Genomic DNA, 23,760 nt, shown 5'->3' on the forward strand with positions numbered 1-23,760 from the left:
GCTCTGTGTCAGTGTGTATCAGGGGTTTTGAGGACAGGTGTCAATCCATATCTGCCAAGTGACCCTATGTAGGGGGAACAGTCTCTATTCTGCTCTGTGTCAGTGTGTATCAGGGGTTTTGAGGACAGGTGTCAATCCATATCTGCCAAGTGACCCTATGTAGGGGGAACAGTCTCTATTCTGCTCTGTGTCAGTGTGTATCAGGGATCATTAGGATAGGTGTCAATCCATTATCAAGTGACCCTATGTAGGGGGAACAGTCCCTATTCTGCTCTGTGTCAGTGTGTATCAGGGATTTGACTATCTTTATTCAGATTCAAAAATTACAATTCCAGGAAAAATTTAACAAACATTTACAAGAACATGTTATGCACATCATAGAAACAACGTGAACCTCTTTAAAGCCACAAACTTAAGACAAAAAATACGTACACACAATGTGTAAGGGTTTGAAAGAATATTCTGAATCCTTACATGTTTACTTTATCGTTTGTTTGATTTTTGTGAACCATATATAAACTGCAAGCAGCGTGAAAACTATAAAAACTCAAGTGGCCATGCTGATCAAATTAAATAGTATGCTTTACACAGCGTATAAGGGTGATGTCACAGCACAACGGGAATCTAACAGGGGAAGAGGTGAAAGTCATCCTCCCCCTCCCACGACCCCGCCATATCTGCCAAGTGACCCTATGTAGGGGTAACAGTCTATATTCTGCTCTGTGTCAGTGTGTATCATGGTCTCTGAGGACGGGGAACAGTCTCTATTCTGCTCTGTGTCAGTGTGTATCAGGGGCTTTGAGGACAGGTGTCAATGTTAGGTGATTTCTGCCCTTTATGGATTAAAAGCAGACTCTGCATCAACTGTGTAATTTTCCATGGGAGTTTTGCCATGGATCCCCCTCCGGCATGCCACAGTCCAGGTGTTAGTCCCCTTGAAACAACTTTTCCATCACTTTTGTGGCCAGAAAGAGTCCCTGTTGGTTTTAAAATTCGCCTGCCCATTGAAGTCAATGGCGGTTCGCGAACATTTGCGGAAGTTCGCGTTCGCCGTTCGCGAACCGAAAATTTCGGGTTCGCGACAACACTAGCTATCCATTGCCTACACAGGATTAGTGCTGGCTGTGTGTCTACCACTCTGTCTGAGAGTGCATGTACGTAACTCTTTGTTTGTGAGTGTATGTGTGTAACTCTGTCTGTGAGTGTATGTGTGTATCTCTCTGTCTGTAAGTGCATGTGCGTAACTCTCTGTTTGTGAGTGTATGTGTGTGACTGTGAGTATGTAACTCTCTGTATGTGAGTGTATGTGTGTGACCAGGGCTGGCATTAGGGGTGTGCGAGCTGTGCGGCTGCACAGGGTGCCATGTGGCCGACACAGCTCGCACATGGCTAGGTGACAGGAGTGCAGGGAAACTAAAACAGGTACCCGGGTGGAGGATTTCATTATTCTCCACCCGGGTCTATTAAAAAAAATCAGATGCAGTGGGGGTGGGGCTTAATGAGTAACGGGGCAGGGCTTATCACGAGGCGGGGCTAATACCGACCCGAAGCCCCTGGTAACAGCTGCACAGGAAGAGGGAAGGAGTCCCTGCTTCCCCAACAACCAACTGCTTCCACTCCCCCTTCCAGCCATAATGGAAAGAGGTAAGTCTGTGTGTGTGACTGTCTGCGTGTGACTGTCTGTCTGTGTGATTGCCTGCCTGTGTGACTGTCAGCCTGCCTGTGTGTGTGTGTGAGACTGTCTGCCTGCCTGTGTTTTTTGACTGTCTGTCTGACCGCCTGTGTGTGTGTCTGCCTGCCTGTGTGTGTGACTGTTTGCCTGTGTGTGTGTATGTGACTGTCTGTCTGTCTTTGTGACTGCCTCCCTGTATGTGTGTCTGTCTACCTGTGTGTGACTGTAACTGTGTGTGACTCCAATTGTGTGTGTCGCTGTAGCTGTGCCGTTGTGTGTGCCTGTATGAGTGACGATCTGCCTTTAACTGAGTGTGTGTGTGCGTCTATCAGCGTTCATGGGTATCTGCATGGCTGTAACCGAGTTTGTATGACTGTCTGCTTGTAATGGAGTATGTGTGACTGTCTGCGTGTGACTATGTGCCTTTAACTGTGTGTGACTGTCTGCCTTTAACTGGGTGTTTGGCTGTGTGATTGTTTGCCTGTAACTGTATGTGTGTGTGTCTGACTGTCTGCCTGTAACTGAGCGTGTCTGACTGTCTGACTGTAACTGTGTGTGTGACTGTCTGCCTGTGTGTGTGACTGTATACAGGCAACTTGGCGGGGGGGGGGGGGGGGAGGGGGGCCTGAAGACTTTTCGCACCGGGCAGCTAATGACCTAAGGCTGGCCCTGTGTGTGACTGTGAGTGTATGTATGTAACTCTCTGTTTGGGAGTGTATGTGTGTGACTGTGAGTGTATGTATGTAACTCTCTGTGAGTGTATGTGTGTGACTGTGAGTATATGTAACTGTTTGTGAATGTATGTGTGACTGTGAGTGTATGTATGTAACTCTCTGTTTGTGAGTGTATATGTGTGACTGTATGTAAGTAACTGTTTGTGAGTGTATGTATGTGACTGTGAGTGTATGTATGTAACTCTCTGTGAGTGTATGTGTGTGACTGTGAGTATATGTAACAGTTTGTGAGTGTATGTGTGACTGTGAGTGTATGTATGTAACTCTCTGTTTGTGAGTGTGTGTGTGACTGTATGTATGTAACTGTTTGTGAGTGTATGTATGTAACTCTCTGTCTGTGAGAGTACGTGTCCCCCCACTGTCTACAAAGCGCGTGTGTGTATCTCCTTCGGGCCACGCCCCTCTCCGTGCCAGGGCGCGCTCACAGGAAGTCTGGCGGGAGCGCGCGTGGTGCGCGGGTAGCGTTCACGTTTCGCTAGCCGGAGAGAGGAACAGCTGGGACTTGGGGTGAGAGACCTGGGGTGCTAGCAGGAGGCGGGCGGCGGGATCAGCATATAAACAACTAACTCCCAGTGCAGCTCTTTGACTACTAACCGGTTCTAGTGGGTGTGTGCCTACTTTGTGTTAACTTGTCATGGCCAGTGTATGAGAGTCCTTCATGTGCAGTAAGCTGCAGGCTGGCTCCTGGCGCTGTGTACACTGACAGCACTGTACACATCCCAGCTCTCAGTCTGTGTCCACTGTGCTCAGCGCTGTGCTAAACAGGAGCACATCTGGACACAGCTACTTCCCTGTAGTAATAATCTGCTGATACAGTATGCAGGGGGAGGCAGTTGGATCCCCATCTGTTATCTAGAAGCAACCACAACTCCCATCATGGAAGTTAAGGATGTCAGTGGTTCATGAGATTTGGAGTACTACAGCCGCAGGGAATCTGCCTATAAAACTGAAATAATATACAAAACTTTGTAATTTGACACCTGTTCTTCTCTAACCTGTGAATTGTTGTGAAATCAATCAGGGTTATTCGCTTAATGTTGTATTGTAGCGAATTATAAGTGGGGGAAAAAATATACTTCAATTATGAATAATTTTTTTTCCTTCGGTTATTTTGGTTGAATATTTAAATCTTTAATTTATGGCAAGTTACTTTACCAAATAAATGAGTATATAGAGTGTATTAAAAGTATATTTTAAAGATTCTTTAATTTTGCCACAAAATGATTTAAACAAATAACTGATTGTTTAGTGGGCGTTACCATTTACCAATTTAATTGAATTTATTTTAGTAGCACAATAACTAATCAGATTACCACTTTGACTTATTACTAACCCATGTGCATTTTTCATATGTTGTGGATATGTTGCATTATTATATTTCCGAGTATTCACACCTACTGAACATGCCTAATGACTTTTTTATATGTATGAATACAAGTATCCACATTTCTTCTTGAGGCACTTTAAGGTATTTATTTTACTCTGACAATAGTAACTTCTTTGCAATGAACCTGTTGCGTTTCGCAACAGGTTTTTGAAGTGTAGCTCCCATAAGCCAATAAAAGATTTGGTTGGCAGAGAATTATGACCTTGTAGTCATTTAGGGCTGAGGTTGTCTCAAATCCCTAGATATGTATATATATTTTTAAGATAATGAAAGTACAAATACTTCCTAATACTGCAAGCAAAAATAATGTTATTGTATACTGTGCACTATAATTCTAAAACATGTCTGTTGTAGGAATAGCCACTAGGCATCCATGTAAAAATTGATGATTTCTAAAAATACATTAACATTACAGTATTGACACCCCATTAAATGTGTCATTAGTCTTCATATCCCAGCAATATGAGCTTCTAGTCAGAATGTTTTAGTATTTCCGTCCTTTAGAATCTATGCTTCCTGTTTTTTGTAGAATGAACTCTAGTATTTACTTTTGCCTTTCAAAACATATGTGCATCAGGCAAAAAAAAAATATGCTTACATATCCAGATTTTATTATTCCACATGTATGAAACTGTTTAGTCTTTGTCTATTGGTTCCAGTTTCATACATTATACTAATATGAAACTAAAAGAGAACACCCTAAATAGTTTATTTTAACATTATAGTGTTCCTTTTAAGGTAAGATTACTGCCCCATTATTAACCCCCCCCAACCCCCATTATGAAATCAGAGCTAGGACCAATTTCTTTTTTCAGCCACTCTTCCAATGGTTTCACCAGTTTTGACAGTTCTGCAATTTTGTCCCATGCAATGTTTCTCATAGAGATGCATCTGGGTTATAGGGCGAATGCGTGCTAATTATCGGGCTGCACCGTTCCAATGCTTTTCATAAGAAATCATTGAATCCATTGAGTCTGTATGGGAAGCATTAACCTTTAAGGGGACACTATAGGCACCCAGACCACTTCAGCATATTGAAGTGGTCTGGGTGCAGTTTCCCAGGTCCGTTAATCCTGCAAAGGTACAAAACTGCAATAATAACCTTTTGAGGGTTAACTCCACCTCCAGTGGCCATTTACCCGACAGCCACTAGAGTGACTTCTGGGTCATTATGCGACTTTTGGTTGCCCAACTGACGCTGCATGTCATCACGCTATGCATGAGGACATCCAGCGACACCCGAAACCCCATAGAAAAGCATTGTCTAATGCTTTCCTACAAGGGAAGTCATAATGCAAGCGTGGCCATTGCGTCAGCCAGCGGGGGAGGAACAGAGGTGGAGCCTGAACCAGCGCAGAGGGATATCTGCGCTGGAATCAGGTAAGTTACAGAATGGGTTTTAACCTCTTCTGCACCATGGTGGGAGGGGGTGGGGCTTGACAGAGGGGGCACTATAGTTTAGTTTTTCTTTATTGGCCTGGTGTTGATTTATAGTATTATGATCACGAGTACTTTTTTGTATGCTTTAGTTTTGTTAATTAAACATAACCTTTGAAAGTCAAGTATCAATGTGCACAGTCTGCCTGTGTGTGTTCGCAATGCATTGTATACTAAATAGACATAAACAGGGCTATTCACTAAACTCCAAACTGTTGCAAATGAAACCCTGCATGACAAAATGCAGGCTAAAGAAGCCAAGCTGTGACTATAACAGAGGTGGGAAAACTGCCAGGCGAGCTGTTATTGTATGCTAAAATTCCAAGAGAATAAACCCCTAAATGTTGGCTTTTCCTTTCTTGTTTTCACAATACCAGTTGTCGTTTTGGTCATTGGAGACTGCAAACAGTCCAGAGTGTTTTTGGAGCTTTTAAAATAATCCTATAGATATCACTGTTACTTATGGGTTTGAAAGCATAAAACGCTTTGAGGAGAGGGTGGTGGTATTCAGTAGCTTACTTGATATGGTGCTACTGGAGGAGAAACATCTGTGTGAATCACTTGCACATTACAGGCATTGTTGTCCAGTTTCAAAATATTGATATAAGGATATTTAAATAGTTCTCATTAATTTATACATTCTATTACCTTATGAGTGGAAAGTTTTCTTTGCTTGAAAAGTTATGTTCAGTCTCCACGATTAACACAACATTCACCAAAACTGTCTGTGTTGTGGTAATTATTTAAAATGATAAGCAAATTCCATGTTATGGATAAGGCAGAGGAAAATCAGATACTGTAATTAGAGCATCAGAAAAGGCTGATCGGATACTTGGTTAGTATAAGAAAATGTATGTGTAGTTTTTTTAATTGTTCAAGATTATACCCACTCAGATTGTAAGCTTTCAAATTTCTCGAAAAATAATTTTACTGCCAATATATTCATGAAAAAAATATTTGCCAACACTGAAGGTGTGAATGTCATTTGTCCGACTTGCAAAGTTTTGACACCCACATAATTATTCATTCACTCAAGTGCCAGAGTTGTTGAATTTAAAGTAGCTAACGTACAGAATTTTTCCAGTTTGGCTTTTTTTTTTTTTTTCTTCATTTAATTTGAAATTCACTTTGCGTTCTCACTTTACTAAATAACCCTGATAGTGTGTCTTTGTCAAGCCTATTCAACGTCACTGGTTTTGCTCAGCCTTCTCTTATATATTGTGGCAGAGTGACCACAGAACATGAGTCCTCAGCCCACATGACTTGATCTGAGTAATTTGGTATTTCCCGATTGCCATGTATTACTGTTGGAATTAACAGATTTTGCAAAATATACTGGTATGTCTGTTTATATTGAAATTGTATTTTCAGCACAATAGTTTCTTCATATCACCAAAGCAAGCTGGTTTTCTAAGGTAGATATTTAATTTTAGGAATGCTCTTGCAATTAGAGAAAATATCTTCTCCTACATACAGATAAAGAAATCGCACTTCCTCGACATGCAAAACCAAAGCACATATTTCTGCAGGGTAAAAAAATTGCTAATCTGTTTTTTTTAAATTAATATTACATTTTAGCATCAATGTATTGGTATTGGGAGATTGCTCACACAAATACCATCACATTCACCAATTTAAATGCTCTTTCAGTATTGCTTTAGTTTTGACGGTCTGTGGTTGTTGAGCTGAGTATACCTACCTAATGCTTGTTGTGCAATATTTAAGATGGTTGGCGCACTTGCCAGCAATATTTTGTTTTGTAAAGCAAGACGCATTTTCCCTGCTATGGCCCCACCTAGAATTCTAGAAGTCAGAGTGGGGTATTCTGCCAGTATAGAAAGCCCAGTTCAGAGGAAAAGGGGAGTCTACATTCTTGAGCAAATAACTTGCTATATCTCCATATCAGTATTACAACTCTCTTGCTTTCATTCTTAACACATTGCATTCACAGTTTGGCAGGGGTTTTAGTTAGAACATCAACTGTGCTAATAAAAGCAGTGAATAAAAAAATAAATACTAAATTAGTACATAGCCAGAAAAAGTGTTTAATCATTTACAGGAAACATGTGCCTACAGGTGGAGCAATGACTTTCTATGCATAAGGACTGATTTTCGTTTGCCTCATACCATTAGTCTAAAAACTGCACTGTATGGGCTGTCCCTTTCCGTAAACACAGAGATAATCTCATTTCATTCTAGAACTAGTCACGAAGCAAAACAGATGTTGCAACAAGATATATAATTAAATCAGTTCTTGCAGGTTTGCACAATGTAGCGTGAATATTTCTATTTTCTTCCTTACCACTTTGGATTTCATTTTAGATGTCAACATGATGTCAGAGCAATTTATAGAGTGTTAGGTTCCCAAAATAAAGGTAATATATTGACGCATTAACCATACGTTTCTGGCTTTGTACTTTCTCTTAACTAAAGGAACACTATAACATTAGGAATAGAAATGTATGATTAACCCCTTTCCGACCTTGGACGTACCAGGTACGCAAATAGCAACTTACCTGATTGCTGGCGATCGCGATCCTGAGGTCTGCCTGGTAGCTCAGGCAGTCCCCCACTGCCTGAGCCGGCCCTTCCGTGTCATGTGATCACGGAAGGGATCCTCGCGATCACATGGCCCGAATAGCCGGTTTGTGCAGTGCCTGCAGGGGGCCTGCCTAAGCTCTCATGTATATTAAAATACACTTGGAATAATGTTAATATATATATATATATATATATATATATATATATATATATTTAAAAAAATTATATACCGGTTTAAATTTGTTCTAACTATATTTTGATATTAATATACATATTTAAATCGAAATACATTTAGAATGACGTTATAAATACATATCCCCTTAACGACCGCGGACGTACTAGGTACTGGGGCTGCAGCAACTCTGGTATGTCATGGTGGGGTTAATTTTCATTTCTGGGCTGTCATACCGTCTCAAAAGCAACATAGCCAATCTGGCAAATAGCAATTTACAATAACAGAAATTGGCAAATCTTATGTTTGACCCTGTAACTTTCCAAATCACCATAAAACCAGTACTTGAGGAGTACTGTTGTACTCGTGAGACATTACTCTATACAAATATGAGTGTTTTAGAGCAGTAAAATGTATAATACTGATAATGTAATCGGTGAAATGGCAGTTTGTGTGTGAAAAAAAACAAAAAAACAAATGCTGATTTTGGCCATGGTTTGTGACGAAGGGGCTACTAAAAAAGACTGGATATATACCCCATTTTGAATACCGTGGGTTGTCTACTTTTACAAATGGTATGCCATGGTGGGGTTAATTTTCATTCCTGGGCTGCTATTGGGTGTCAAAGGCAACATAGGCTCAGCAAACCAATCTGGCAAATTTCAATATGCAAACATGCAAAAGGGGAAAGCCCTACATTTGGCCTCTGTAAGTTTGCAAAAACCCATAAACCTTGTACATCGGGGGCACTGTTGTACTCAGGAGATGTTGCTGAACACATATTATGGTGTTCTTTGTCAGTAACACATAACAGGAACTGAGGATCCATGCCTAAAGTACAATGTGAGAGAAAAATAACACAAAAAAATTACTACCAAAATGTTTGATAAAGACTCCAAATAAGGTCTTTTAGCCCCCAGAGAACCCGATACACCTGTACATGGGTGGTATCACTGAACACATATTGGGGTGTTCTTTGGCAGTAACCCTTAACCCCTTAAGGACCAAACTTCTGGAATAAAAGGGAATCATGACATGTCACACATGTCATGTGTCCTTAAGGGGTTAAAGTTCTCAGTACATGTATTCTTTAACCCCTTCACGACGGGTGACGGACGAGGTCCGTCATCCAGGGGATACCCTTAACGACGGATGACGGACCTCGTCCGTCACGCGGTAAAATTAACCCCAGATCGCCGCAATCACGGCGATTGTGGGGTTAATGGTGCTCCGGTCTGCCTCTGCATTAGAGGCAGACCGGGAGCACCGGATCGGGCTGCCCCTGTACATGTGCCCGCTCTGACAGCATGTCTGAGCGGGCACATGTGCTCTGCATACTCACCTCCAGGTTCAGTGTGAAGTGCAGGGAGACGGATCTTCAGTGATCCTGCCCCCTGGTGTTAAAAAAATAAAGTACAATTAAAATCCCACCCCCCTTTACCCCCCCTTTACCCATATTAATACAAAATTAACCCCTTCCCTGCCAATTGATCACTGGCTACAGTGATCAATTGGCAGGGATTACATTTTAATATGATCTGATTTTTTTTTTTTAACCCCTGAGGGTTAATTCTTTTTTTTTTTTTTAAACCCTCAGGGGTTAAATTTATTTTATTAATTTAAATATTTCAAAATTATAAATTTAGCTAGCTGGGGAGGGTGGAAGTTAGCGGGGAATTGGGGGAATTAGTGTTAGGCTAACTAGGGGTTAACGTTAAAAAAAGTTTTAAAATAAGCTTTAAAAAGTTAAAAAATTAAGTTAAAAAAAAGCTTTAACGTTTAAGTAAAAAATTTAAAAAAATAAACCCTTTACCCAGTCCAAATAAAAATTAACCCCTTCCCTGCCAGTCGATCACTGCCTACAGTGATCAAAATACAGATCACAGTATTATACTGTGATCTAATTTTTTTTTAACCCCTGACAATTAACTTTTATTTATTTGTTAACCCTCAGGGGTTAAATTTATTTAACTAATTTAAATATTGTATAATTAAATATTTTGCTAGCTGGGGTGGGTGGGAGTTATGGGAAAATGGGGAATTTACTGTTAGTGCTGCTTACTGCTAGTTAGGGGTTAACGGTAAAAGAAAAAGCTTAGAAAAATGTTAAATCTGTAAAAAAAAGTTTTACGAAAGTTTAGGAAACTTTAAAAAAAATTAATAAGCAAAACAAAAGTTTAAAAAATAGTTTTAAAAAGTAAAAAAAGTTTTAAAAAGTTAAAAAATGAATTTAATAACGCTCATTACCACTACACCTGGTACAAGCTAGCGGAAAAATGATCCCACGCTAAGGTTCAAAATATGCCTTTTGAAATACCCTGGGGTGTCTACTTTAAGAAATGGTAGGCCTTTGTGGGGTAGTTTGAATTTAAAACCTGCGAAGATGCTTGGAAATTGCACATGGGCCCAGCGTCAAAATTCAAAGTTCTGTAAAAACTGATATGGCTTGGTCTCCAATATGCCACTGTAGCTTCACAAAATAGTGCCAGACACATTCATTGGGGATGTCTTTTTACTCGGAAGACGTAGCTGAGCATAATTTGGAGGTTTTGAACTTAGTGGCACATATGAAATATATAGAAAATGCCCAGCAAAAATGCAATCCGTATGTCAAAAAATGCACAAAATTATTTTTTACCACATACTTTGGCATATATTGGTGAAAAAATGGGGGCATGCTAAGGCACAATATGCACCTTATGATATACCCTGGAGTGTCTACTTTTACAAATGGTAGGCCTTTGTGGGTTTTTTTTGAACCGTCAAACTGTTATAATACCCCAAATGGAAGCATAGGCTCATTAAATCCGTCTCTCAAAATTCTACTGTGAATACTGAAAAGGACAGGTCTCCTGTATGGCACTGTAGCTTCACGAAATAGTGCCATAGACATACAATGGGGGTGTCCTTTTACTCAGAAGACTTAGCTGAGCATAATTTGGGGGGTTTGAACTTAGTGGCACATATGAAATATACAAAATGCCCAGCAAAAATGCAATCCGTATGTAAAAAAATGCACAAAATTATTTTTTTACCACATACTTTGGCATGTAATGGTAAAAAAATGGGGGCATGTTAAGGCACAATATGCACCTTATGAGATACCCTGGAGTGTCTACTTTTACAAATGGTAGGCCTTTGTGGGGGTTTTTGAACAGTCAAACTGTTATAATACCCCAAATGGAAGCATAGGCTCATTAAATCCCTCTCTCAAAATTCTACTGTGAATACTGAAAAGGAAAGGTCTCCTATATGGCACTGTAGCTTCACAAAATAGTGCCAAAGACATACAATGGGGGTACCGTTGTACTCGGCAGAAGTAACTGAACACATAATAAAACTTTGTACAGGAATAGCACACACCAACTTTACAAAATACACATGAGAAGTTCTTTGTTATACGTTTGTGTGCGAAAACCCCCAAAAAACACAATTTTACTCCAATATTTAGCAGAGGTTGACGGTAAAATGGCTACGTAGAAAGTGTCAAAACAACCTTAGGTAAATAGCCTGTGATGTCTACTTTATATAAATATATACTTTTGTGTGGCAATTTTGTTTTCTTTTATGGCCATTAGGCTTACAAGACAAACATACCAAATTCTAAAATCGCTCCACATTAAAATTTTATTTTACTCCTTGTGCTTTGTGACCTGTAACTACCAAAAAAACCTGAAAATCCCAGACACATTATATATTCTGTAAATCAGAACAAATAAATGAATTTATTTTTAATTACTTTCCTTAACCTGCACTAATTAGGCACACATTATGATTGCAAAAACTGTAAAAAAAAACAATATTTTTCATTTTTTTTGCATTTTTCTGTATTTTTTATAATAAGTAAGCATTTATATATATATATATATATATATATATATATGTTATATCAAATGAAAGCCCTTTCTGTCCTTTAAAAAACAGTATATAATATGTGCCGGTGCAATAAATGAGAGAGATGCAAATTGCAGTTGAACGCAAACAGCAAGAAAATGCAAAAATAGCTTGTGTCATTAAGCGTAAGTCAAGCTTCTGAAGCTGTCCTTAAGGGGTTAATTGCTATGTGTTTCAAAAATCACCAATTATTATTTTTAAATTTGCCATAGATTGGTGGTAAAATGGTTGCATGAAAAGGTCAAAATACTCCAGGTTTAACACCTTAGGTTGTGTTCTTTTAACCCCTTAAGACCGGAGGGCGTACTATTACGTCCTTTTTAAAGCGGCTCTAAACGCCGCAGGGCGTAATAGTACGCCGGCGATCGCGGTTGGGGGGACTCCCAGGGAGCCCCCCGCGGCACGTCTGCCCTCTTCAGCCCCCCCGGGCCATGTGAGAGTGAGGTCCTTGCGAGGACCTCACAATCACATGGCCGGGATAGCTGGCTGGTGCAATGCCAGCAGGGGGACTAACTGTAATGACAGTCCCCCTGCTGGCTGAAAATCAAATTAAAATAAGTGTAAATAATATATATATATATATATATATATTAATATCAAATTACACGTAGACTGATACTGATTAAATATATATATAATTATTGTTATATATATATATATATATATATATATATATATATATATATATATATAATATAAAAAATTATGTAAATACGTAAAAAAATTAATTAAAAATAAAATATTAAAAAATATATAGATGTGTTTCATTTCGTTCTAACTGTATTGTGATATTAATATATATATATATTTATATCAAAATACACGTAGAACGAAATAATATATATATCCATAAATATATATATACGTATATATCACTATATATATATATATATATATATATATATATATATATATATATATATATATATATATATAAAATATTTAAAAAAAATTATATACATATATAAAATATATAGCGTGTTACATTTGAAATTGAAATTCGCCAGATTGGTTACGTTGCCTTTGAGACTGTATAGTAGCCCAGGAAATAAATTTACATCCATAATGGCATACCATTTGCAATAGTAGACAACCCAAGGTATTGCAAATGGGGTATGTCCAGTCTTTTTTAGTAGCCACTTAGTCACAAACACTGGCCAAAATTGGCGTTTTTTGCATTTTTCATACACAAACAAATACTAACGCTAACTTTGGCCAGTGTTTGTGACCAAATGGCTACTAAAAGACTGGACATACCCCATTTGCAATACCTTGGGTCGTCTACTATTGCAAATGGTATGCCATTATGGATGTAAATTTATTTCCTGGGCTACTATACAGTCTCAAAAGCAACGTAACCAATCTGGCGAATTTCAATTTCAAATGTAACACGCTATATTTGACCCTGTAACTTCCCAAAACACCATAAAACCTGTACATAGGGGGTACTGTTTTACACGTGAGACTTTGCTGAATACAAATTTGTGTATTTTATTGCAGTAAAAGCAAACTGTATTATGACATTGACAGTTAAAATGTCATGTAGAACTAAAAAAATAACTTATTTTCTCCCATTTTTTTCATATTAAATTATGTTTCATAGCTAAATATTTGATATTAAATGAAAGCCCTGTTTCCCCTGAATAAAATGATATATATATATATATATATATATATATAATAAGGGGGGGTGCATTTAATATGAAAGAGGTGAATTACGGTTGGACAGACATATAGCGCAAATGCCAGGTTTTGTTTACATTTTGTTTCGTTCACAACTTGTACATTTGGCTGCGGTCTTAAGGGGTTAAAAAAATATATACATGTGAAGGGTTATTCAGGGATTCCTAACAGATATCGGTGTTTCAATGTAACTTGCGTTAATTTTGAAAAAAATAAATTGTTTGGAAATAGCAAAGTGTACTTATTGTCCCATAACTTTCAAAAAAGCCAAGAACATGTTAACATTGGGTATTTCTAAACTAAGGACAAAATTTAGAAACTATTGAGCATGGGTGTTTTTTGGCGGTTGTAGATTTTGAGGGTCAAAGTTAGAAAAAGGGTTTTGTTTTTTGTTTTTTAACTATTTTCATCATATTTGATTTTTTTATAGTGAATTATGATATGATGAAAATAATGGTATCTTTAGAAAGACCATTTAATGGCGAGAAAAACTGTATTTCATATGTGTGGGTACAGTAAATGAGTAAGAGGAAAATTACAGCTAAACACAAACTCTGCAGAAATGTAAAAACAGCCCTGGTCCCAAACTGTAAGAAAATTGAAAAGCAGCCTGGTCACGGAGGGGTTAATGAAACACACATTCAGCACTTGCATGCTGAACCTAGTAAGTCCCTCTAGTGGCTGTTGGAGTGACAACTGCTAGTGGTGGTCTTAATCAGCTGTGTAAGCACTGCATTTTCTCAGAAAAGACACTGTTTACAGTGCGGAGACTGCAGGAACTATTTGCACTATATTATGCTGTAGTGTTTCTGGTGCCTTTAGCTGAATATGTTCTAGTCAAAATAACACTACAGAGTTAAGAATGCTAACCTGTATTCCTACCCTCCCCCATTTGTCACAAAAAATAAGAAAATCGAAGTTTTTACATTTTCTAGCCCTGATGCTCCTTTGGCCTCCTGCAACATCAAGGAGGAGGTATGGCACTGGGAACCTAATGTACATGCAAGTGCCATGTTAGTTCAATGTGTCCCTATGAGCTTCTACATCACGTGACAGAGTTTTACTTTGTCAGTACTGCGGAAATGCCTCTGATGGCTGTCAGTATGACAACCACTAGAGGTTGACTGTAAACCTTGCAGTTTCTATAAATGACTGTACTGTCTTACATTGTAGGATTAAAAAGACAGGTACACTGCACCCCCCTTTATTGAGATATATTGTCCCTTTAATGTGGTAACTTTAGTGGCATTCACAATTCTTGCTATTTTACCCATTTCAGGACGTTTGGCCAGTGTCTATTAATTTGGTTTTAGGAGTAGCTGAATTTTATTTTTTCAAAATTATACATATACACACACACACACTCTGTACTAAAAGTTTGGCTAAAAGTGATACGCTTTGTGCTATAGTCCTGGATTTGTTCAACTAAGAACACTCACTCTTGTTGCAAATTACGCCTGTTGGACACTAGTGGACATAACCAGTTTCTAAAGCGGATTTCTTACTTGAATAAGAATTATGGTACATGGTCCAGATATACGTGTTAATGCCATGTGTAAACTAAAAGCTCTGTAACACCTGTTTACTTTACTTTGGACGACTTTATTTGTATGTCCTGGAAAAATACTTTTTAATATTCCATTTACCGCGTATGCGGACTGTTCATGAACAGGTTATGGAAATGGCCACTCTTTAAACATCAGACTTCCCTTATCATCTCGAGAAGACCATGAGACAGTAATTACTACATACTGTTCGTTCTAGAGTGTATTTAAGCCATGACGCTGCTCTTCTTTGCTTATGCCATGTTTCTTCCTAAAAACAAAAAATATTTTAGTTTTTAAAATCCACAAGTTCAAACACATTCCTTTCTTATATTTCAAGTATGCTCTCTAACCAGTTTAAAACCAGTGTGTTTTAGCCCACAACAGTGAATGCTGCAAACACTTCAGGGCTTTAATAGTAGACTATCAGACTATTGGGGAGCGTGAATGTTTTGACAAAAAGGTACTCTTTCTTGCAACCAGAGACTCTCTGCTCCTCAGCCACATTGATCATGCCAGATTTACACTTTTGCATTATCAATGGCAATCTTGTTCCATGCTCAGTCAATCTTCTACATCTAGGTTGATGACAATTGAAATTGATAATATCATGCAGTGTTACATGAATTATAATTGTATTTATAATGGACTCAGTCTCCTTTTGTGGTGAGGATGCCTTTACAATCACTCATGGTGACGGTGAGTGTGTACAGGGCTGGAGCAGTTGTAGGTGGCCTGTGGAGTAGCTGGTTCTGTTGTGTAAAGGCCACGCAATAAATGCCTAGAATAACACCGCCTGGCCACAACTGAACAAAGCTGTCAGCGATTAAGCACATTTCTGTCTTGAACAGACGCAGACTCACCCTTGACGTCCTTGTTATTCAGCCGAGATTGGGACTTTTATAGAACTCTGCTTTTTTGGCCTGTATTTTACAAGTCCGTTTTTATCATAATACACTTCCTCTTTTAGAGAGTAGGTATCACAGTTTGAGCATTGGGTGGGCTTTTGGATAAGCATTACCAACAGTTGTTTTTAACTCACATCATACTTAAATCTGAGATATAATCACTACATCACACTCTGTTTATTCTTTCATCACTGCATCATGCTGCCTAATATATCTTTGTTAAACAGACTAAATCTGGAAAAATTCATGCTACTGCAAACATGGAGAAGAGGAATTTTAATCTCAACTGTTCCTTATTTTTTACAGCAGCAGTTCCAGAGCTATGCTTCCTGAAGCAATGAGAGTTGACCTTCTCTTTTTGTCTTCTTAAACTGGTTCAACCTTATATGTGCTACTGTTGTCATCTGAGTTTTCTGTAAGAGATGTAAATTATCTTGATTGCTGTCTTGACCATTATTATTAATATTATTGGTGTTTATATAGCGCCCACATATTCCGCAACATGTTAAATATATAATAAAGGGGTAAATTTAACAATAAATGAGACAATTACATAATGTTACAGGAATAATAGGTAGATGACGACCCTGCTCAGATGAGCTTACAGTCTAGACCAGTGATGGCGAACCTTTTTGAGTCCGAGTGCCCAAACCGCAAAACATGCCACCTTTTTTTTTTCTTCTTCAAAGTGCCAACACGGCAATTAAACCTAAATACACACAGACAGACTGTTGAGTACACACAAACACAGACTGCTGAATATGTACACACAGTTCGCTGAAAACACACACAAACTGCTGAAGACTGCTGAATACACATACAGACAGACTGCTGAATACATACACACACACACATACTGCATTGGGTGCGGTGTGTGTGTGTGTGTGTGTGTAAGAAGTGCTGTGGAGGGTGGCTGCAGTTAGCAATTAAAAAAATAGATTTTTTTAATCCTATACATTATTAAAATCTTTATCCCCTCCCTTCCTCCTTCTTATCTTTTAATGAAGGAGGAGGGGACACAGCCAGCCCTGGTGGTCCAGTGGTGGTAAGTTCTCTGTAGGTTCTGGCTTCAGCTCTCCTGTCCTCTCGTGCGCAGAATGCTGTGTGGAGCATTTCCATGGTAACGTGCTGCAACGCCTCACACAGCCTGCTCGCGGGAGAAGTGATCTGCTTCCCAGATCCGTCCCACTGCCTCCGGGTCGTCCCCATACGAAAGCAGAGTAGACGCTTGCCGTTTTGGGCAGGGAGATGCCTAACCTGCATTGCTGCCGACTGGCACCAGCAGCCCCCTTTCCCCGGCGACCTATGGCCGCGTGCCCACAGAGCGGGCTTGGCATGCCACGTGCCATAGGTTCGTCATCACTGGTCTAGACAAACAAGCATTCAGTCGTAGTCAGGAGTTTTTGGATGAAGGGTGTTTAAAATGTGACCCCCAACTCGGGTATAAGAAACTATACTGATTTCCAACCAATGTGTTACACTTATTTATCCTATACATGTGTCAAATGGTTGCGCGCAGTATTTTTGTGATTCAGTCCTGACAATAGTATGCATCTTTGATATGTTAGAGGTGGTGACCAGCAGATGCCTTTTAGTGCATAGGCAGAGATCAGGCTTAGAGCAGACCAAGAGCCCCCTGTAGCTGGCCGTGGATCTGCCAGCAGGGAGACTGTCTGGGCTGTCAGACAGTCCTCCTGCTGGTGGGTAATAATGAAACACGTTTAAAATAAAATAAGTATTTGTGTGTGTGTGTGTGTATATATATATATATATATATATATAATGTCATAAGTAATGTATTTAATGTTAATATAATTACATATATTAGTATTAAAATATACTTAGACTGAAGTTACATAGATATAATATATATATTATATATTACATAAATACATATATATTTTATATATACGTATAATTACAATAATAAATGAAATATTTAAAAAAATTCAATAAATTATATATACATACGTAATTTCATTCCAACTGTATTTTGTTATTAATATACCGTATATACTCGAGTATAAGCCGACCCGAATATAAGCCGAGGCCCCTAATTTTACCCCAAAAAACTGGGAAAACTTATTGACTCGAGTATAAGACTAGGGTGGGAAATGCAGCAGCTGCTGGTAAATTTCTAAATAAAATTAGATCCTTAAAAAATTATATTAATTGAATATTTATTTACAGTGTGTGTATATAATGAATGCAGTGTGTGTATATGAATGCAGTGTGTGTATATGAATGCAGTGTGTGTGTATATGAATGCAGTGTGTGTATGAGAATGCAGTGTGTGTATGAGAATGCAGTGTGTGTATGAGAATGCAGTGTGTATGAGAATGCAGTGTGTATGAGTGCAGTGTGTGTGTGTATGAGAATGCAGTGTGTGTGTGTGTATGAGTGCAGTGTGTGTGTGTGTATGAGTGCAGTGTGTGTGTGTGTGTGTGTGTAATGCAGAGTGTGATGCAGAGCCTTGGTGGGGGGTGGGCATTTTTATTTTTTATTATTTTAATATTTTTTTTGTTTCATTAAATTGTTTTATTATTATTATTATTTTATTTTATTATAATTTTTTATTTAATTATTATTTTTATTTTATTTTTATTTTTTTTATTATTATTGCTATATATATATTTTTTTTGTCCCCCCTCCCTGCTTGCTAGCCGGCCAGGGAGGGGGGCTCTCCTTCCCTGGTGGTCCAGTGGATGGGCACTGTGTAGGAGGGGGCTGTGGGGGCTGCAGAGAGATGTTACTTACCTCTCCTGCAGCTCCTGTCAGCTCTCTCCTCCTCCGCCGGTCCGTTCAGCTCTTCTGTCAGCTCACAGTGTAAATCTCGCGAGAGCCGCGGCTCTCGCGAGATTTACACTGGGAGCTGACCGAGGTGCTGAACGGACCGGCGGAGGAGGAGAGAGCTGACAGGAGCTGCAGGAGAGGTAAGTAACGCTCTCTGCAGCCCCCACAGCCCCTGTCTGTATTATGGCAATGCAAATTGCCATAATACAGACTATTGACTCGAGTATAAGCCGAGTTGGGGGTTTTTCAGCACAAAAAATGTGCTGAAAAACTCGGCTTATACTCGAGTATATACGGTATATGTAACAAAATACACTTAGAATGACATTCTCTCTCTCTCTCTCTCTCTCTCTCTCTCTCTATATATATATATATATATATATATATATATATATATATATATAAATGATTACACAAGTATACACATAGAATCTAAATACATATATATGTATATATATTAACATTCTACGTGTATATTTAAGTAATCTTTTAACATAATTATGTGATTTGATTTAATTAAAATTTGATTGACGTGCCTGACAACCCAGGCAGAAAGTGCAGAGAATTTAATTTGCAAGACCTCTATTTAACCCTGTAACTTTCCAAGACACCATAAAACCTGTACATGGGGGTACTGTTTTACTCTGGAGACTTTGCTGAACACAAATATTAGTGATTCAAAATGATAAATTGTATAACAACAATGTTATTTTCAGTAAAAGTGAAGTTTTTTGCATTTTTTTACACACTAACTGCACTTTTACTGACGATATTGTTGTAATATGTTTTACTGTTTTGAAAGACTTATGTTTGTGTTCAGTGAAGTCTCCCAAGTATAACAGTACCCCCTGATACAGGTTTTATGGTGTTTTGGAAAGTTAGAGAGTCAAATATAAGGCTTGCATTTCATTTTTTTCACATTAAAATTTGCCAGTTTGGTAATGTTGCATTTGAGACCGTATGGTAGCCCAGGAATGAGAATTACCCCCATGAATGCATACCATTTGCAAAAGTAGACAACCCAAGGTATTGCAAATGAGGCATGTCCAGTCATTTTTAGTAGCCACTTAGTCACAAACGGTATGGGCCTGCCGAGCGTTCTTGGGTTCCTGCTTCCGACATTCATGCTGGCCGCAAGATTAGTTCTTTCCACGCCAAGTTTCCTCTCAAACTTGGTCCTGCCTGGCCGATGGGCGGTCTTCAGGAAGGGGGTAATGTCACATATTCATCCTCACCTTGTGGTATCTGCAGTAATAATTGCCTTTCTGGCAATAACAAAAGTGCCACTCAGCAACCCTGCGCCAGTATACCTGTTTTCTGCAACATGTTGGTCGATGCCGGCCGCTGCGGATCAACGCCATATTATAACCCAACGTCCACCCACGGTAATGACGTGAACGTGCGTGTGACATCACGCAAAAGACGCGCACACACGTTTTGGGGTCATGCTTCACAGTGGGGATGGTATTATTTTTCTCTATAGTCCTTGTTAACCCCTCTCCAAACCCAATGTTTATGGTTGTGACCATAAAGCTCTATTTTTGTCTCATCAATCTAAATTACAGTGTGCGAGAAGCTGTAAAGTGTGTCACGGTGCTGTCGTGCATATTGCAACCGGGCTTTTTTGTGGCATTGGCGCAGTAAAGGCTTTTTTCTGGCAACTTGACCATGCAGCTAATTTCTGTTCAAGTATTGTATTCCTTGAAACAACCACACCGTCTTTTTCCAGAGCAGCCTGTATTTCTTTGTATCCCAAACAATTCTTCTGGCATTTGTGGCTGAAATCTTTCTTGGTCTGTCTGACCTTGGCTTGGTATTAAAAAGATACCCAAATGTTCTACTTCTTAATTGATTGATAAAGCGCTGCGGAATTAGTTGGCGCTATATAAATACCAGTAATAATACTGACTGGCATTTTCAAGGCTTTCGATATATATTTTTTTTCATTCTTAATTTGTACCTCACTTCACTGAAATGTACAAAATCAAGGTTAACATTGTCAGGAGATAGATACAGTAAGCACATCATAACCAATAATATCACATCAAAAATAAAGTAGTGAAGAGAGTGTTTTATTTTAGTTTTTTACAGCATTTATTTAAGCAGGGTTGCTATGACTGGCTCTCTATCTACAGCAACAGAGGTAGTTTTCATCCCAATCTGTTTACTACTGGAAGCGCCTATCTCCAGCTAAGTCCTCTGATGAGTAGGAGAATTTGTCGTCCTGTGACGCCATGTTGGACCATTCGGCCTGTTGTGAGCGTCGAAGGAGGTTGCCAATACCTCGGCTCGTGGGCATCTTATCTGACCTGGGCTTTTTAAGTCTTACGACCCATGACATTGAGGGCTCGTCTAGGATCATGTTTCCACCCTGTCCGGTCAAGTATTTAAGCTGGGTTTCTGCTGTTTCCACAAAGTGTCGCGGAGCTCACATAGCGTGCGACCGCTTGGGTTCATTGCTAGCTCAGCCCCCAGATATCTTTTTATATCCTTTTCCATCTTTACAAAGTTCCATTACCTTGTTACACATGTCTTTTGACAGTTCTTTTCTGCTCCCCATGGCTCAGTATCTAGCCCGCTCAGTGCATCCACGTGTGAGCTAACAAACTCATTGACTGTTTATACGCAGACACTAATTGCAATTTAAAAATCCACAGGTGTGGGAAATTAACCTTTTAATTTCCATTTTAACCTGTGTGTGTCACCTTGTGTTTTTTTAACAAGACCAAACATTCAAAGGTATGTAAATTATTGATCAGGACCATTTGGGTGATTTCTGTTATCATTATGATTTAAAAAGGAGCCAAACAATTATGTCATAATAAATGGCTTCATATGGTCACTATCCTTCAATAAAGTACATATTTTTGCATGATCACGGTCATGGTCATATTTTCAAAATCAATGCCAAAATGTTGCACTTTCTGCCAGGGAATGCAAACTTTTGAGCACAACTGTATGTACCTACAGATAGACACTCAAACATTTTAAAGAGATGAATATTGCCGCGTGATTTAAAGGGATACTCCAGGCACCCAGACCACGTCTGCCCATTGGAGTGGTCTGGGTGCCAACTCCCACCACCCTTACCCTGCAAGTGTGATTATTGCAGTTTTTATAAACTGCAATAATTATCTTGCAGGGTTAAGTCCTCCTTTAGTGGCTATCTATCAGACAGCCACTAGAGGGACTTCCGTGTTCTTAGAACACGAAAAGTGTTTTAAACGATGCTGGACTTCCTCACGCTATGCATGAGGACCTCCAGCGTTGCATGAATCTCCATGGGAAAGCATTGAATAATGCTTTCCTATGGGGAGGTCAAATGCACGCGCGGCCATTGCCGTACATGTGCATCAAGTCTCACTCGCTGGCTGACGTTGGCGGGGGAGGAGAATGGGTGGAGCCTGACCGAGCGCCTAGGAACATCAGCGCTGGATTCAGTTAAGTCACTGAAGGGGTTTTAACCCCTTCAACATGGAGTGGGGGGCGGGAGGGAGAGGGGCACTGCAGCGTCCTGCAGTGTCAAGAACACAGATATGTTTTCCTGGCACTGGAGAATCCCTTTAAATAAATAATTTACAGATTGGCAACATACGACGGTCTCAGATTATTATAAGGATACAGTTAGGATTCTAGGGTTTATGCAGTATTTCAGATTGTTTAACAAGCTCTGCCTAAGAATTCTGGTTGTTTACCTGAAGACTGAATGTTGATTTTTCCTTTTTTAGACATCCGTAGCAGTAAATCTGAGACTTACAGTGTAAGGAATATTTTTTTAAAATTATTTTTGGCTTGTTTGTAAAGGCTCATGTATAACCTTCATAGCTATTCATAACTATAAAAAATATAATGCAGAAAATCCACACCTGTTTATCCTGCAACTGGGCTCCTCCATCTTAGCTGCTTGTTGCAAACAACCTGTCTGTATAGAGAAAGCATACAGAGAAAAGGAGAAATTAAAAAATTTCTTCTATTTATTTGCAATGTTTTTCCCAACTTTGCCTGCCCTGAACTGGATTATGATGTCAGTTGCTAAAACTGTGCTAAAAAGTTAAACGGAAATGGAGCATCTCATGATAAGAGTAATAGATGTAGTTAGGCGATTTTTATTGTTTTATTACAGTGTAAGTGTCTTTTCTCCTTTAAGAATGTGTATTTTCTTTTTGTTGTTTTTCTTTGCTGCCCAAGTTCCTGCATATTGAATTGCCACTCCTATGATGCTTTTCCAGGCTACAGACTTTTTTAATTTTTTTTTAATTATTATTATTATTGGCATTTATATCGCGCCAACAAATTTCATAGTGCTTTACAATATTATAGGAGGGGGAGATTTAACAATAAATGAAACAATTACAAAAAACTTACAGGATGATAAGGACCCTGCTCAAAAGAGCTTATAGTCTAGAGGAGGTGGGGTATAAAACACAATAGGACAGGAGATAGCAATCAAACAATGTGGGAGTGAGGCAGAGCTGGAGGAGAGAGTGGAGTGCTGCCCTTAGGAGAGAGCAAGTTACAGGTATGTGAGGTAGAGGTTACTCTGGGAGGCCATAAGCTTTCCTGAGTAGGTGTGTTTTAAGTAAAATCTAGTAAAATGTTAATTTTATTCCAGTCTGCTGGTACTGGGATCATCAGAAGTGTTGATCAAAGCCTTTTGCTTTACCACAGGAAAACATTGGATTGGCTAAGATTGCCAAGGATGCAGAGCCAGCACAAGCCAAACACAGCCCTTGGAAATCAGCATCTCCTCATAGAGATGCATTGAATCAATCCATCTCTATGAGGAAAGTTTAGTGTCTCCATACAGAGGGTGGAGACACTGAATGTCACTGCTGCACAATGTGCAGCACAGCCCCAGGAAGCACCTCTAGTAGCCATAGGAGGAATTGCCAGTGGAGGTATACCTAGGCTGTAATGTAAACATTGCATTTTTCTGAAAACACAGTGTTTACTTCAAAAAGCCTTAAGGGAATGAATATACTCACCAGAACAAAT

General features: G+C 39.1%; 1 protein-coding gene across 1 annotated transcript in view; it reads left to right on the forward strand.

The window, feature by feature from the left end:
• The first annotated feature begins 2,879 nt into the window (after positions 1–2,879).
• NEK6 (NIMA related kinase 6) overlaps positions 2,880–23,760 on the forward strand; it is a 407,500-nt gene continuing 386,619 nt past the window's right edge. The window contains exon 1 of the mRNA XM_063432360.1: positions 2,880–2,913. The gene's annotated coding sequence lies outside the window, so the exon portion shown is untranslated. The remainder of the gene's footprint in view (positions 2,914–23,760) is intronic.

Source organism: Pelobates fuscus, chromosome 9 (assembly GCF_036172605.1).
Source record: "Pelobates fuscus isolate aPelFus1 chromosome 9, aPelFus1.pri, whole genome shotgun sequence".
Lineage (NCBI taxonomy): Eukaryota > Metazoa > Chordata > Amphibia > Anura > Pelobatidae > Pelobates > Pelobates fuscus.